This window comes from Rhinolophus sinicus, linkage group LG02 (genome assembly GCF_036562045.2).
Source record: "Rhinolophus sinicus isolate RSC01 linkage group LG02, ASM3656204v1, whole genome shotgun sequence".
In the NCBI taxonomy this organism is placed as follows: Eukaryota; Metazoa; Chordata; class Mammalia; order Chiroptera; family Rhinolophidae; genus Rhinolophus; species Rhinolophus sinicus.
Genome location: NC_133752.1, coordinates 106,473,300 through 106,489,279, shown reverse-complemented (window position 1 = coordinate 106,489,279; position 15,980 = coordinate 106,473,300). Strand labels below are relative to the sequence as shown.

General features: G+C 38.7%; 1 protein-coding gene and 1 pseudogene across 1 annotated transcript in view; one reads left to right on the top strand and one right to left on the bottom strand.

Annotated features, from left to right (window-relative positions):
• LOC141570044 (ankyrin repeat domain-containing protein 26-like) overlaps positions 1 to 15,980 on the top strand; it is a 362,013-nt gene that overhangs the window by 235,246 nt on the left and 110,787 nt on the right. The gene's annotated exons all lie outside the window — the stretch shown is intronic.
• The window catches only part of LOC109433960 (eukaryotic translation initiation factor 2A), a 52,947-nt pseudogene continuing 42,116 nt past the window's right edge, over positions 5,150 to 15,980 (bottom strand).

Below are 15,980 nucleotides of genomic sequence, written 5' to 3'. Positions count from 1 at the left end.
ATATCTTCATATTTATAAAAGTAATGATACCTCAAAATCTATACTAAAAGTTAATCTTATTTCATGTGTAGTAAACCCTGGAGTAAAAGAGCCTATCAGCTCACCCTGAACACTTGAGAGGACCATGGCTGGCCCCTGGAAGCCCATGCCGTTGGCATCATTAGTTGCCAGAGAAGTGGAGAGTTAACTCTTGGCACTACTACTAGGGATTCACAATATCGGGACTGAAATTTTGGGAAAAAAGAGACAAGTCTGCTCTAGTCTCCAAAGTGAAGATCTAACTTGTGAGGGAAACTTCCGGGAAATTGAAAAGTGGAAAAAGCAAACAATAACTTTCTTTTGGCCTACCCTTTTGTGATTATGTTTTTTTAACTTTATTTTGAGTTAAAAAGAACATTTTATGTGTGGTAGTATCTAGGGACACTCAGATGTGATTGAACCTGATTCTTAGGAGGGGTCCAGGAGAATTGAAAGATCCAGGCTACTTCTTGCCAGCCTGATAAGGAAATACATACATATGTGTGTGTGTGTGTTTGTGTGTGTGTGTGTGTGTGTGTGTATATATATATATATATATATATATATATATATATATATATATATATATAGAGAGAGAGAGAGAGAGAGAGAGAGAGAGAGAGAGAGGTAAATGTTTAAATTTTAAAAACTTCATTACAGTAAAAGACACATTGCCATTAACCCCCCTCAAAATACTCCCCCTTACTTTGAACACACTTATCCAATTGTTCTTGCCACTTTCTGAAGCAGTTCTGGAAGTCCTCTTTCATGAGTGTCTTTAGTTGTGCTGTTGTGGCTGCCTCCATGTCCTGAATCATTTTGACTTTGGGGAAGAGCCAGAAGTCACACGGTATCAGATCCGGTGAATAAGGTGGATGAGAACACCGTAATGTTTTTATTTGATGGAAATTGCCATATACCAGAAGTGATTTGTGACACGGAGCGTTGTCAGGATGGAGGATGATTTACAGCTTTAAAACGCACCTTTTCTCAACCGTAGCTCACACCCAACAGACAGCACTGAACAAGTTGAAACTTGTCACACACTGTTTCTAAGATTCCATGTGCAGCTTCCCATATTGAATATTCCTACCTTACTGATGGATGGCACTTGGCAGCAGCATTCACTGCATATTTTGATCACACCTCGTATTTATATTTATATGACAAAAACCAGTGTGGGGCACTGAGCATCAGCAAACACACAAGCAATGAGTAAAGACAAATGCCAAAGGCAAGTGTGGCAGAAGTGATAGCAAAAAAAAATCAATCAGTTTAGGCAACTGATCCACTAATGTAAAGGAAGTCCTGGGAAAAAAACAGCAGGAAAACATTAAATCACTAAAAATGATGTGTTCTCTTCTTTTTTCAAGGAAAAGAAAGGGGCTGTAAGGTACGTGATGCTTCCGAGCACTGCTGTGAGGTCTCAGAAATAAAGACCAGCCATTGGAGTCCTGGTCCTCCCTTGGTGGGGGCTCGAACTTCTCACAGGATTACAATCTGTCAACCAGCAGGAGCTGTGGCCTCATCTGAGACTCGACTGGGCTTGTCACCACTCTCAGTTCTGTAGGGTCAGAGTAAGGGCCACACTCACTCTTGCACTTCTGTCATGACCAAGAGAACATGGCCACGCTAGCTTGACAGAGGACAATGACACAGTGTAAGACATTCGGTGCCCTATCCCAGAGCCAGCTAACTGGCAGTCGTGTGACTGAGGTCCTCTGAGAAAACAGCTCTGCTGAGGCCAGTCTTTTGGCAAAACTGGGAGGTGAATAAAAGCTTACTGTGTTAAGGCACTGTTTTTGAGGTAGCTTGTTAACGCAGCATTATTTTGTAGTAGATAACTGATATACTTATAACTAATCTATCTTAAAATTTCTCATTTAATTTAAAGTTATTAGCACTATTGAGGGGTGTGTGTGTGTGTGTGTGTGTGTGTGTGTTGGTTGGAAAGCTTAGTAATTCATATTATGGATTTTGATTTTTTTTTCTTTGATAGCTCAGCAGTCAATTTTTCTAGTAATGAATGAAGCTAATGCTGATCCAAGATCCCAGATATCAGATATGACTTGCACAGGATATTATGCATAAATAATTGGATACCAGTAAAATTTTCTAGATGTTAGCATGATTTGTTTTCCCCACCACATTCCTGATTTCTTATCAAATTGCCTCAAATTTATGCAATGAAAATGATATTTATCTTACAAAGAAGTTTCCACAAGATGGCATTTGACATATGCATTCATCATAGTCAATACTTTTGTTTTGAAATATGGAATCTGTACACCTATTGCCTCCCAAGTTTTTGTAAAAAAAATAAGGCTCTGAGAATTCATTTCCATTTTTCATGTTTCAGTTCATGTACAACAAATATTACCATACTTTAAAAACTAATCCTGATTTCATTCATTTTAATATTAATTGACTTAGCTAATATCTTACAGGAGTAAATTATCTTCAGCTTAAAGAAATCTCTTACTGTGGAGTGAAGAACAATGTCAAATACCAAATGGCAATCAATTAACTCCTAGTTAGATTTCTGCATTTAGCACCTACTGTCCCTGAACTTTTTAAAACTGAAAATGTACCTATTCTTATATTTCTCTTTTAGCATTTATTTTAAAAGACTGCTAGTGACATTCCAAATGACATTTTTCTAACCAGATATTTTGATTACAGAAACTGTGGTAGGAATTTTGGAAAACCACATTACCTAAGTGAGCAGCAACTATTAGAATCCTAAACAGTGCTATGTGATGGGAAAGAATTCCGAAAGCAATCCCCAGAAATGTATGACATTCAGGGATCATTTTATTCTTGAGATAATTTCATGATCTGAGCTTTGTTCAAAAATTGGAAAGAAAGTTACAGACTAACACCATAATTTGCTTCAGTGGGTTAAATTGTATGTGAATTAAATGTTTTTCTACTATATTGCGATATAATTCATTTACAGTAAACTATGCATATTCAAATTGCATAATTTGAAGAATTTTGATATATGTATGCAAGGTGAAACCATCCCCATAATCAGGATACTAAACTTTCCAACTCCCTGAAAAGTTTCTTTATGTCTCTGGGCCATCCGTCCCTCCCTACAATCCTATCCAGCAACCACAGATCTGCTCTCTGTCATTCCGGAGTAGATTGCATTTTCTAGAATCGCATACAAATGGAATCAGAACAGCTATGGTGTTTTGCCTGTCTGCTTTTACTTAGCCTGATTGCTCTGCAATCCATCCACATTGTTGTATGTGTCAGAAGGTTGTTGATTTTCTCACTGAGTAATTTTCAGTGGAATGAATAGGCTGTATTTTGTTTACCTGGCAGTCTATTAATGGACAGTTGTGATGTTTGCAGTGTCTGGCTATTACAAACAAAGCTGTTATGAACACTTGTTTAGAAGTCCTTTATGGGCATATGTTTCCTTCTCTCTCAGGTAAATACTCAGTAGTGGAAGGGGTGCTTCTTATGGTCGATGTATGTTTAACTTGTTTAAAAACATTGTCAAACTGTTTCCAAAACAGTTATGTCATTTTAATTCAGGGTGCATGAGAGGTTCTGTATCCTCACATCTGTCTTTGTAGCCATTCTACAAGGTGTGTCGTGGTATCAGACTGTGGTTTGAATTTTCATTTCTCTGCTGGCTCATGATTTAACCATCCTTTTGTGTGTTTTTTTTGTTTTTTCGTTTTTTTTTTCATTTTTGGAGGAAGGTAGGATTTATGTATCTTATTTGTGAAAGACTATTTGTTTAATAGTTTTAATTTTAATGAAGTTCAAGTTAACAATTTTTTTTTCTTTTAGGATTCATGGTGTGTGTGTGTGTGTGTGTGTGTGTGTGTGTGTGTGTTTAAAACTCATAGTTTTTTTTTTTTTCATTTTCTTCTAGCTATTTTCATTTTAGGTTTTATATTACTATCTATGTTCCATTTCAAGTTTTTTAATGTATGCTATGAGTAAAGTGTCTAATTTTCTGATATCATGTGTTGAAATGACTCCACTTCTCATAGAATGGCGTTGGCATATTTGCCAAAAATAAATTTACCATATATGTGTAGGGCAAATTCTAAACTGGTGGTCTGAATTGACAGGCAATTTTACCCCCTAGGGAATATTTGGCAATGTCTGGAGACAGTGCTGGTTGTCATGATTCAAGGTTGTTACTGCCACCTAGTGGACGGAGGCCAGAGATGCTTCTGACCATCCTACAATGCACAGGACTGCCCCACCACAGAGTTATCTGTCCCCAAATGTCAACAGTGACAAAGCTGAGAAACTATTTTCTAGGCTTTCGCTTAAGTTCCAGAGATCTGCCTTCTCACCAGTATCACGCAGCATTGTTTTCTGTAGCTTTAGAGTTTTTCCTGAAATCAGCTAAGGGAAATCCTTCAGTTTTAAAGAAAACACTTCTAGGCTATTCTAGGTTCTTTACATTTCCATATCAAGTTTAGATACGACTTATCAGTTGTTACAAAAGCAGTGCTGACTTTGACTTTTGTTTAATTGCATAGACCATATAAATACATTTTGGGGGAAATACTGAACTTTCAGGAACATGATGTACTTTTGGCCTTTAATTTCCCTCAGCAATGTTTTGTACAGTTTTCAGTGCAGCGTTCTTGGACACCACTTGTTAGACTTACTCTCACGTATCTCATGTGTTCTCACGCTATTGAAAACCTCTTGGATACATGGTTAAAGTTATAGATAAACATTAGTGGTGGGCACGTGATGTTCCATACATACCAGTGGACTTAAGGTAAGATGTGTTCACTCTGGTTTCTGTGAATCTTTAGATCCTACGTCTTCTGGCTCCTGGAGTAAGGCCCTCCTGCTGCATTTTCTCCAGTCGATGTTTTCCCAGTTGTCTCCAGCTGCTGCTTGCCTCTCAGGTGTTGACTGCTCTCAGCTTCTTCTTTAGGTTCCGGATTAATTTGTCTGTCTCAGGGTCTCCAGAAGGTGACCGAGGCTGCCTACCATGGGGTGCTCCGTGGGCAAGCCTGGGCCACCTCACTTCCTGCCCAGCAGCTGTCTCAGCCTCATGCTACCTCTCATTTTCAAGGCTGTTTTGATAGTGTTTTCCTGGTTGTGGTTTTATATTCGGGGTGGCTCCCCTCACACAGTTTCAAATGGGTTTATTTCTTAAAACGGGGCGTTGTCAGTGGTTGCACCTTCATGTTCTTCACTGGGGAGTTCACTTGGAACTGCTCGGTAAATTATTGGTTTTGCTGGAAATAGTCTATCAAAAAATGGCTGTCAAGAAACCTGCCATATTTCTGTTTGATGCAACACAGAGCCTGGTTAATGCCAAGTCTTGTACCCAGTGTTAACACATAACCTGGGAGGACACATGGCTATTAAAATGCACTCGACATCTGGGCACCAAGGAAAATAAAATGAATCAGAGGCCACAGATTCAGAAATAACTTTTGTAGTAGTTGTAACCTCTCACACTTCCTTGGGCTCCTCAGATGTCGGAATTCAGCTAGTAGTAGTAACATGTGTCCATGAAGGCTGTCACAGGCTGTATTATGACAGCCAGTTCCAAAGTCAAACACAGAATCATATTGGGCAGGTGCAACAGCACAAAACTAGAACTAGAACTGTAGAACTAGAGATCTGAACTACACCATAAAGGAGCCATTTTTTGGTAATTGCACTACAGTGCTTCTTCCATTTCTGTGCAGCTTTACCCCATAGTGGGAAGCTCTTGTCTTGTCCACATCTGTGCTGTTACAACACAGCAGTAGCTTTTTCACGCCCTAGCATTGTAACTTTATCAGCCTCAAAGAAGCTTTTGTTGGCTAAAGCTGTACCAGGCACACCAAAGTTGGGGTACTGAAATAATCTAAAAAAATGAAGATATGCCCTTACTGCCTGAAACATGGGCAGCCAGCCACCTTGTATGGTTAGGTTCCAAGCATAACTCAAAACAATTGCTTGCAAATTCACTTTATTTGTAATTGTATTAAAATTGTTGTTTGCAAAGAACTGGACTTGATTGTTAGCATTTCTGGCACAAATAGTTATGTCTTCTGACAAGCATGGATAATAATTTTGCAATTTTTCTGAATGAAGACTTCAAATACACCCCAGTTTTCATGTGACAAAGTTGGAGCTTGGGTATCCCAGCTGCGCTCTAAGTTGGTTTTAAAATATATAGAATGTATGTAACATTTTGTAAGAATCAAAGAAGAAAGAAAATATATTTACTGTATTTTTTTTCCTTTCGATGGCTCCTGACTCATGAAGTAGTTGGACAAAAATGTTTTATTTCTTAATTTTAAAATTATTTTTATTTTGAGATAACAACAGATTCACTTACAGTTACAATAAATCATACAAAGAGAACCCGAGTGCCCTTTAACCTAGTTTCTCTCAGTAATAACCTATTATAAATTATAGCAAAATAACAGTCAGGATGTTCACATTGATACTGTCAAGTTACAGAATATTTCTATCACAAGGATCCCTCATGTTCCCTTTGATGGTGACACCACTTCCCCTTCTCCCTGACATACACCAGTGTATTCTCCATTTCTATACCTTTTCATTTCAAGAATGTTATGTAAATGGAACAACAGAGTATATAACTTTTGGGGATTAGCTTTATTGTTTTTCATTCAGCATCATTTAATCAAGATTCTTCCAAGTTGCTGTATGTATCAACAGTTTCTTCTTTTGTTTGCTAACTAGTATTCCATGGTATGTATTTTGCTACAGTTCAACCATTCACCCATTGAAGGCCATCTGCTTTGTTTCCAGTTTTTGACTAGCAAGAATAAAGTTTCCATAAATAGTTGTGTATATGGTTTTGTGTGAACATAATTTTCACCTCTCTGCCGTAAATGTCTAGGAATGCAACTGCAAGTTGGTATGGTAGTTGCATATTTTTTTTTTTTTTTAAGAAACTATCAAACTGTTTTCAGAGTGGTTGTCCCATTTTACTTGTAATTTATCATATTACTGAAGGAATATCAGAGGAGAAGAGTTTCTGGCAATTTAATGAGTGATGGTTTCCTTATGTGGGACATGGGAGACCCAAAAGGAGACACAGTTTTGATGAGGTTAAAATCATGAGTTTTGTTTTAAACACAGTGTGTTTGAGATGCCCAAGATGGGAATACAAGTGAAGATGGCTGGCTAGCATTTAGATAACTACCTACTGCCCAGCAATGAGACTGGCAGAAGACACAGATTGAAGATATGTTCCTGAAGTCACATTTGAAGTCACCAGAGGACATGAGGGTTGAGTGATAAGAATAGAAGGCAAGAAGAACCCTAAAAAATAGGTCAAGGGAGGAAGAAACTGGGAAAGAGACTGTGAGGTGAATTTCAGACAAATTAAGGAAATGTAGCAGGTGCTGATGTCCATGAAGCCAAGGCAGAGCATGATTATAGGAAATGCTACAGATGGACCACTTTGGCATGTTCCCTTTGGTGGACTGGCAGAAACAGAAGCCATGTTTAAAAATAAATATGGCTGACCTCTGGCCGAGTTCCAGTCAAGATGATGCAGTAGGTAAATGCTGTGTTTGCCTTCTTTCGTGACAACATCAAAATTACAAAACAACCATCATTGAGAATCACCTGAAATCTTGCTGAACTGAAGTCCTACAACTACAAACATACAGAAGAAGCCACTTTAGACTGGGCAGAGATGCCGAACAGGCTGGTCCCACATCTGCATGTGACCATTAAAAATCAGGAGGGCTATCTCAGCTGTGGAGGGCCCCTCTGAGGAGGGAGAGGTCCTAGCCCCACCCCAGCCCAGGGTTTCAGTGCCGGGAGAGAAGTCCCCATAATTTCTGGTTGTGAAAACCAGTGGAAATTGTGTCTGACTGAGACAGGTGGGCAGTGGCTGTAGTCCCAGGTGCTGCTCTTCAAGGGACTGAGCACAGACTAACTCACTGATGGAATCACTGGCTGAGCTCCAGAGCTAGGGCAGCAGCTGGAGAGGCAGCAGGGACATATGGGGGCGGGGCAGGGGTGTGGCTATTGAGTTGTCTGGTTTCAGGATGAGGGCTAGAGGGAAGCTTTCTCCCAGATGGGGGAGCTGGTGGAGGCCATTTTTTCTTTGCTGAGCCCTCCCCCTTCCCAGCATGCAGATGCAGGCAACCACCATATCTGAGTCTCCATCAACCCTGTTGACAGTGTTTGTTCACCATTCCCTGGTGATTCTGAGACCCAGCCCAACACAACTTTCAGACACACCCAAGCCACTTCCAGTGGCTTTTTTGTACAAACTGCCTGCCTTGGTTCAAGACGCAGGCTTTCTTCAAAGGTTGTGGAACCCAGATAATCAGCATCTGGCTTGAGAGAGAGTGTCCTGTACCTCTGACTGAGGAGCCCTAAGTGCAGTACTAGTGGCAGCCAGCCTTGGTTCGTAGCTTGGTCTCTTGAGGCACTTCCAAGTATGGCACAGATAGCAGCCATCTGTGGATTTCTTTGTGACTGCTGCCAGGTGGCCCTGGGTGGATCACAGGCTGCTGTTGAATTTGACCTGCAGCAGATCCCCTCCCAGATGGCCTTGGGGCTGACATGCCTAGTGGCCAGTTTTGGAACGAGCTGCAGCATTACCTACCCACCTAAAAGTACAACACACCCAAGGGGTGGATTGGGGAGGCACCAGAGCTCTGCTGAGGCAGATCCTGCTCCGTAGGGTCAGCTCCTGCACAACAACTCCTCCACTGTAGTCATGGCTAGTCCTCACAACCGTCCTCACAACAGTCGTCACAATGAGCCCAGGGGTCAATCCCTCTCATTGACATGTAAACAGCAACCAAGACTCAACTACAAGAGGACGGCACACACAACACACACAAGGGACACACCTGAAGCACCCAGCTCTAGTGACCAGGGAGACTAAAACACTGAGCCTCACAGCACTCCTACTACATAAGGCCACTTTACTAAGACCGGGAGACACAGCAACCCTACCTGATACATAGGAACACATATAGGGCTAAAATGGGGAGACAAAGATACATGTCCCAAATGAAAGAACAGAATAAAGCTCCAGAAAAAGAACTAAACAAAATGGAGACAAGCAATCTACCAGATGCAGAGTTCAAAACACTGGTTATAAGAATGCTCAATGATCTCAGGGAAAACTTCAACAAGGAGATGGAAAACATAAAAATAGAGATAGAAAACATTTAAAAAGATAGTCAGAAATAAAGAATATAATAACAGAAATGAGGAACACATTACAGGGAATCAAGAGTAGGTCAGATGAAGCAGAGGATCAAATCAGTGATTTAGAAGATAAGGTAGCATAAAACATCCAATCAGAACAGAAAAAAGAATAAAGAATACAAATGATGAGGAAAGTTTAAGGGGCCTCTGGGACAACATCAATTAGACCAACATTTGCATTATCAGGGTACCATGAGGAGAAGAGAGAGAGCAAGGAATTGAACTCACTTGAAAAAATAATGACAGAAAACTTCCCTAAGCTGGTGAGGGAAATAGATGTACAAGCCCAGGAAGCACAGAGAGTCCCAAACAAGATAAACCCAAAGAGGAAACACCAATTAAGACACATCATAATTAAAATGCCAAAGGTTAAAGACAAAGAGAGAATCTTAAAAGCAGCAAGAGAAAAGCAGTTAGTAACCTACAAGGGAGCTCCCATAAGACTATCAGCTAATTTCTCAACAGAAACTTTGCAGGCCAGAGGGATTGGCTGGAAATATTCCAAGTGATGAAAAGCAAGGACCTACAATCAAGATTACTCTACCCAGCAAAGCCATCATAATAGAATAGATGGACAGATAAGGAGCTTCCCAGACAAGGAAAAGCTGAAGGAGTTCATCACCACCAAACCGGTATTACAAGGAATCTTAGAGGGACTTCCTTAAGATGAAAAATAAATAAATAAATAAATAAATAAATAAATAAACAAACAAATAAATAAATAAAATGATAAAATAGCAATAACTCAAACCTATCAACAATTACTTTCAATGTAAATGGATTAAATGCTCCAATCAAAAGATAGGAGGCTGAATGAATAAGAAAACAAGATTCTTACATATGCTGCCTACAAGAAACTCACTTCAGATCAAAAGACACACATAGACTGAAAATAAAGGGATGGAAAAAGATATCTCATGAAAATGGAAACAAGCAAACAAACAAAAATGTGGGGTAGCAATATTTATAGCAGACAAAACAGACTTTAAAACAAAGACTTTACAAGAGACAAATCCCAGTTCTTCACACTTCTGGGTATTTATCCAAAAAAAAACCTAAAATGCTACTTCGAGGGGATGTGCTCATCCATATGTTCACTGAAGCATTATTTACATAAGCCAAGATATGAAGGAAACCTGGGTGTCCCTGAATGGATGAATGGATAAAAAACAGGTGGTGAATTTGATTCTATTTATTTTGTTTGTTTGTTTGTTTTGTTCTTTAGATTCCACTTATAAATGAAATCATACGACATTTGTCTTTCACTGTCTGGCTTGTACTCAGCACAATACCCTCTAGGTCCATCCATGTTTTCGCAGATAGCAAGATTTCCTTCTTTTTTATGGCTGAGTAGTATTCCATTGTATATACAAGTAGTCAATAGTATTGTGATAGCGTGGTAAGGTGTCAGATGGCTGCTGACTTATTATGGTGGATCACTTCTTTAGCATAGGGAATGTAATCAATAATGTGGTAACTCTGTATAGTGCTAGGTGGGTACTGTTGAACAACTATGATGCACACCTGAAACTAATATAATATTGTATGTTAGCTGTATTTCAATACAACTGTTAAATGGATATGGCTGAGACAGTATAGACAGTACTCTGGTCTTTGACTCTGTTCTGCAGAGCACATGTGGCTGCTCCTGGTGGGGGGAGACTTTGTCCCTGAGTGCTCACATTGCCCTGTGTCAGAATGGTTGATAAGGCAGCTAAGGGTTTCCTCAGAGCAGGTGGGAATCAAATACTTGCTGCTAGTGTATGAATCCTTAGTCTCTTAACCTTCATAATTAGATTCTTTAAAATTTTGCCATAGGCATTCACAATTAAAAAGAGGGTAAAGTTTCTTTCAAATTGAATGTTAAGTTTAGGTATCAATAATGTTGAATAATCACATTACATAATAAAGAAATGATAATTTAATCATCAGAAACTAAGGAACTAATATTGGGCAGCTGTTGAAATACATCTCTTAAAATTGCTCACAGTTCACTTTATCAAGAATCTCTATAAGCTATAAAAGTAACATGTGAATTTTTAACATTTCAATAATTTTTAAATACTCTCTTTATTTATACAGAATGATATTTACTATTTTGGCTTTTGTTTTATTCAAATGATCCATCATATGTTCAATAAAATAATGTTCATGATCTGAATATAATTGTATTCCTTAATTCTGAAAGGATTTATGTTTTTTTTACAGAATGTATTATAAAATGAATGACAAGATAATTATTTGATTAGCACATGGATGGTAATGACTGGAAAAATGGGGTTGACATAAAGAAACCCATTAAAATATATTGGACAGTGGGATCTGGAAAATGAATTATAACAGCAGAAGAGTAGTATCTAATTACCCCTAGAAAAAAAGGAGACTGATTTTTTTTTCCCCCTTAAACTATAAACTAAAAAAGGAATTGCTTTTAACCCATCAGGAAGCTCCTTCATCCTTACTTGGTTAATAATAACCCCACCTATCTCAAATCTTGGTACTTACAAGGCTTTTATAGCAAATGAGAAAACAGTAAATTTAATGCCCCTTTACAGGAATTTCATTTGCACCAGTTTCATTCTGAGTATGACAAATCCATTCAATACTCAACCTTTACCTAAAACGATTTAAAATGGACAATTATATGGGTACAGTAATTGAACTTTCCCCCTCAGCTATGAGGAAATCATGTCTTTAGTAATAAAGACTTTCTAAAACAACTGCATTTCAGTACAAAGAATGACCTCAGAGGCCGACTATTAATTTTTCATTTAATTTCTCTACTTTCACTCATCCCTATCATATGGAGACTCACTTATCCAGTTTCTTAATTTCTTTCCCTTGATGTCTCTACTCTACCACTTTCCCACTGGAAGATGGGCTTGTCCTTTCTACCCTAAGGACACATTGTTAGGTTCACTTCACCAAATAAATTTTCTCAGTTAGTGTGCGCCACATGCATTTGATGCTAAAATATATGGAGTGGGGTCTTTACTTTAAAAATGTGGGTTTTCTGACTCCACTCTTTGGTCTTTATAAAGCCGTATGCGTTTCTGACTTTGGATAATGTGAGGCAGTGGGCAGCTGAGGATGTGCAAAGGCTGCTGAGGATCTGTGGAAAATAACAGAACACTAACAGAGGACGTGGCACCGTCCTCATCTTCTAAAACATCTATGTCCCGTTCCTTGGGACGCATCAGGAAAGACACCGGCACTGGTGGTAACAAAACTGCTATCAAACACGTGGTTTGTGAGGTGACAATACTTTTGCCCCTGTGAGAAGTTCCTGACCGATTATCCACGTGCACTTTAAATGAATAGACTGGGCAGTTAGGGCACAACCCAACCAGTGGGATTTAGTAAATCCAGCATCCTAAACCTTCTCTCTGAATAGGCACATACAAGTGCATTTAACATGCTGACATTTCTTTGTCTAATTAAAATGGTAAGGTACTTGATTTCAAGGAGCCTAGGAAACCCAATCAAAACTTTTTTTGAGTTTTTATTTAATTCTAATTTCTACGTTACATTAGTCATAGCTTCTGTAAGTTTCTGTACAGGAAACTGCAAACTAAATTTTAAAGATTGTGAGAAAGTAAGTAGGCTTTACTAAAATATGAAGTATAAAAAGATCAGCTTGTTTAAATTATCTATGTAATTTGGCCAAAGATGCTGAAGGGTATCCAATTTAAGAGTATTTTATGCTTTATTTTGCTATTCCATGAATGACTAACAATTCTATCTTTTCTATACAATGAAATGTGATATTTACATGACTAAATTTTAGTATATTGTATGCATTTTGTCCTGTCCATATTTACACCTAAATACCAACCATAGTTAAGGAAACAAGCCAGATTACATTCTTCTGAATAAAGTTACACAAATGTTAAATATTAATTTGAGAGTAATTTTACTAGTAGGACTATATTATAAGAAATTCCTTAATTTCCAAAGTATACAAAAGCTTATTAGACAGAGAAAAGAATTATTATGAATGTGCTTTTTTCTTTATTTAAAATTGTTTCTCAAAGCTACAAAGACAGGTGGAAGGGCCAAATACCCACAGTAGTATGTTCATTTAGTGACTTTTTTTTTTTTTCAGAGCACAGTAAGTAGACTATTTCAAGAATGTGATTCAATGGATTACTGGTCTCAGGTCAAAAATAGGTGCTATGCATTTTTATAAGCTTGTTATGTAATCATTCACCAATAATGGATTCTTAATCATTCCTCTATGCCTTCATGAGTTTTGAGAAAGAGTACACTGTTCCCATGAATTCTGGGACTTCCATGGGTATCATGACTGCCTGGCAGTATTAAAACACAAAAAATTGTGTTACTTCTATTACACAATAACCAATATCTTTTACACTCTGATAAGAAAGGGAGCAAATGGGTTGAAAGCATTTTGCAATTAGAAGATGGCTATGTAACTTTAAAGAAATTGTTTTTTCATATTATTGTGACCTATTAGTTCTACATAACTTGAAAGTAATTTGAACTTTAAACATGTGGTCTAGGAGGGTTCAAGGGACAAGTGCCCTTTACAGAAGTCAACACAGTCAACTGCCATCAGTGACCAACCATTTTAGGAGCACCTGCCTCTGAGGTTCTTAGTGTGTTTCCAAAGGGAGCACCCTTGAGAACATGCCCACCAACATGGTCCTAAATCCTTGGTCTCCAACTTTGCCTAGAAAGTAATCTGTTGTAACCTGCCTTTGGTTCTCAGTTGAAAAGGACTGCTGATTGCTTTTAGCAGAGAATAGCTCAGCAGTAAACAGCTGCCCACAGGCTAATGCATCTGTGAAAGCGGTTTCAGAAAGTGACAGCAGGAAGCTAAGTGGAAAGAACCAGATACCCCAGGAAATAATCGGGCAGACACAACTATCTCTGCCCCAACTACACCTGCCCACAAGCTGAGAGGCTCATAAACCGCGCCAGGGGAGGCAGCCAGGAGGAACAATAGCATTTTTCATCACTGTGGAATCTGCCAAGGAACCTATCTGACTTTTACAATCTCTAGGTCTCATCTGCACATCAAATTTTATTAACTGTCATCCCAACCTCCAGAAGCCTCCTGCTGAAAAAAAAGTCCAATTATAGACAGCTCAACCAACTCATTTATGATTCTGACAATTCAGCAGAAGAAATGTGTTCAATTTTATCAGATTGCAAGTTTCTTTTAACCCTGATATCTGTATCCATTCTATATCTCTAAATACTTTAAACCCAAGAGAATTTCCTTGTCAATAAATTAAGTTCAGAGGTTACTTCCTAATAGTCCAGCTGTTATGTACAATAAGGTTAATATACAGCATTTTTCATTTTTTTCTTCCCCCACTGGAAAAGTAATGGCCCACAATTTGACTGGAACTGCAAATCTGTTCTTTTGGCCATCTGGGATTGTTTCTGGAAATTTCATTGTAAAAATTAGAAAGTCAGGGTGGGAGATACAAATTTCTAGTAAGTCACTGGTTCCAAACCATGAGTTAGATATTCTCACAAATAATCATCCAGTGTCATATAAAAGAGAACAATCGAGCCAACCAGTATGTCACAGTTGTTCATGTCTGAGTTAGGAATGGCCTGGAAAAAATGCTTTTTAATCATCAGCCATACTTTCTGTTCTTCCAATATGTCAGAATGGGGAAAATTGGACAGAATTTTTTAATAAACATTTAATTATGCAAACATATTTCTTATATCACATATATAAAATATAAGATATCACTGTAATATGTTTATATTCTACGATAGTGTTATGAAGCCTGGTCAAATACCTTTTGTTGTCACTAAAATTATAATAAAACAAACCTGACATTTGTCATGTTACAATGGCCCTTTTTTTAAAATGCAAAATCAGGATTAATAGGTTTTGAGGATTGCCTCAAATTATTCTAGACTCGATGTAGCTCTTTCCCAGAGCCTTTCTATTCTTTTTCAAGAGAAAGAAAGGAATGTAAGACCCGTAGAATCTCTTTCTCAGGAGATGGTATGAGCTACTATTTCAGGTTTTTACTAGAGAACAGGGAAAGATTGAGTCTCTTGGTGCCTCATGAAGCCAAGAGAGTGTTGGTTGAACATCACCTTTGTACTTGCTTCACACTGAATAAGAGAATTATGAATGGGTGGCCCCTAGGACTGATCAGGATGATTAATGATATTACATGGGTCCCTTCCCCAGCACACACCTATGAGCAGTAATCTGTTCCTTCCATAAAGCTGAGCTGTGAGTGTGGGCAAATCCCTGTGTGCCTTCCCCTGTCGCGTCCCACATGACGAGAGTTGTGGGGAGCGAGGAGGGCAGTGCAGGGTTAAGAAAAGACAGTAGACAAGAATAGAGTGCAAGCAGGGCCAAGGGACCACAGTCTCAGGACTGAACCCTGAATTGGGCCTACGCATAGCTTTTATTAGTTAGGTGGGGAAGTAAAGGAGATAAAGCTTGTCAATCTCAAGATCTGTGAATCCCATACATTATAATAGGAAACTGATTCAAGCCAATCACCCTTGTCTGCAGGCAGCAGAACCATAAGTCTCAGGATGTATGTACTTCCCCAAAGAACAAAACCTTTATACATATGAATAGATGGAGAGCACACCACTGAATCTCTTCCCTTGCAAGTTGTGGGAAGGAATGCAACCACAGAGGCAGAGGCTCTCCTTAGCTAGGGGAAGGTGGGGGGCTGTGCCCACCTCTATGAACCCCGTGGATTCTCTTGCTGGTCCCCACTCGGCTGTGCCTGGCTTGAGTTGTC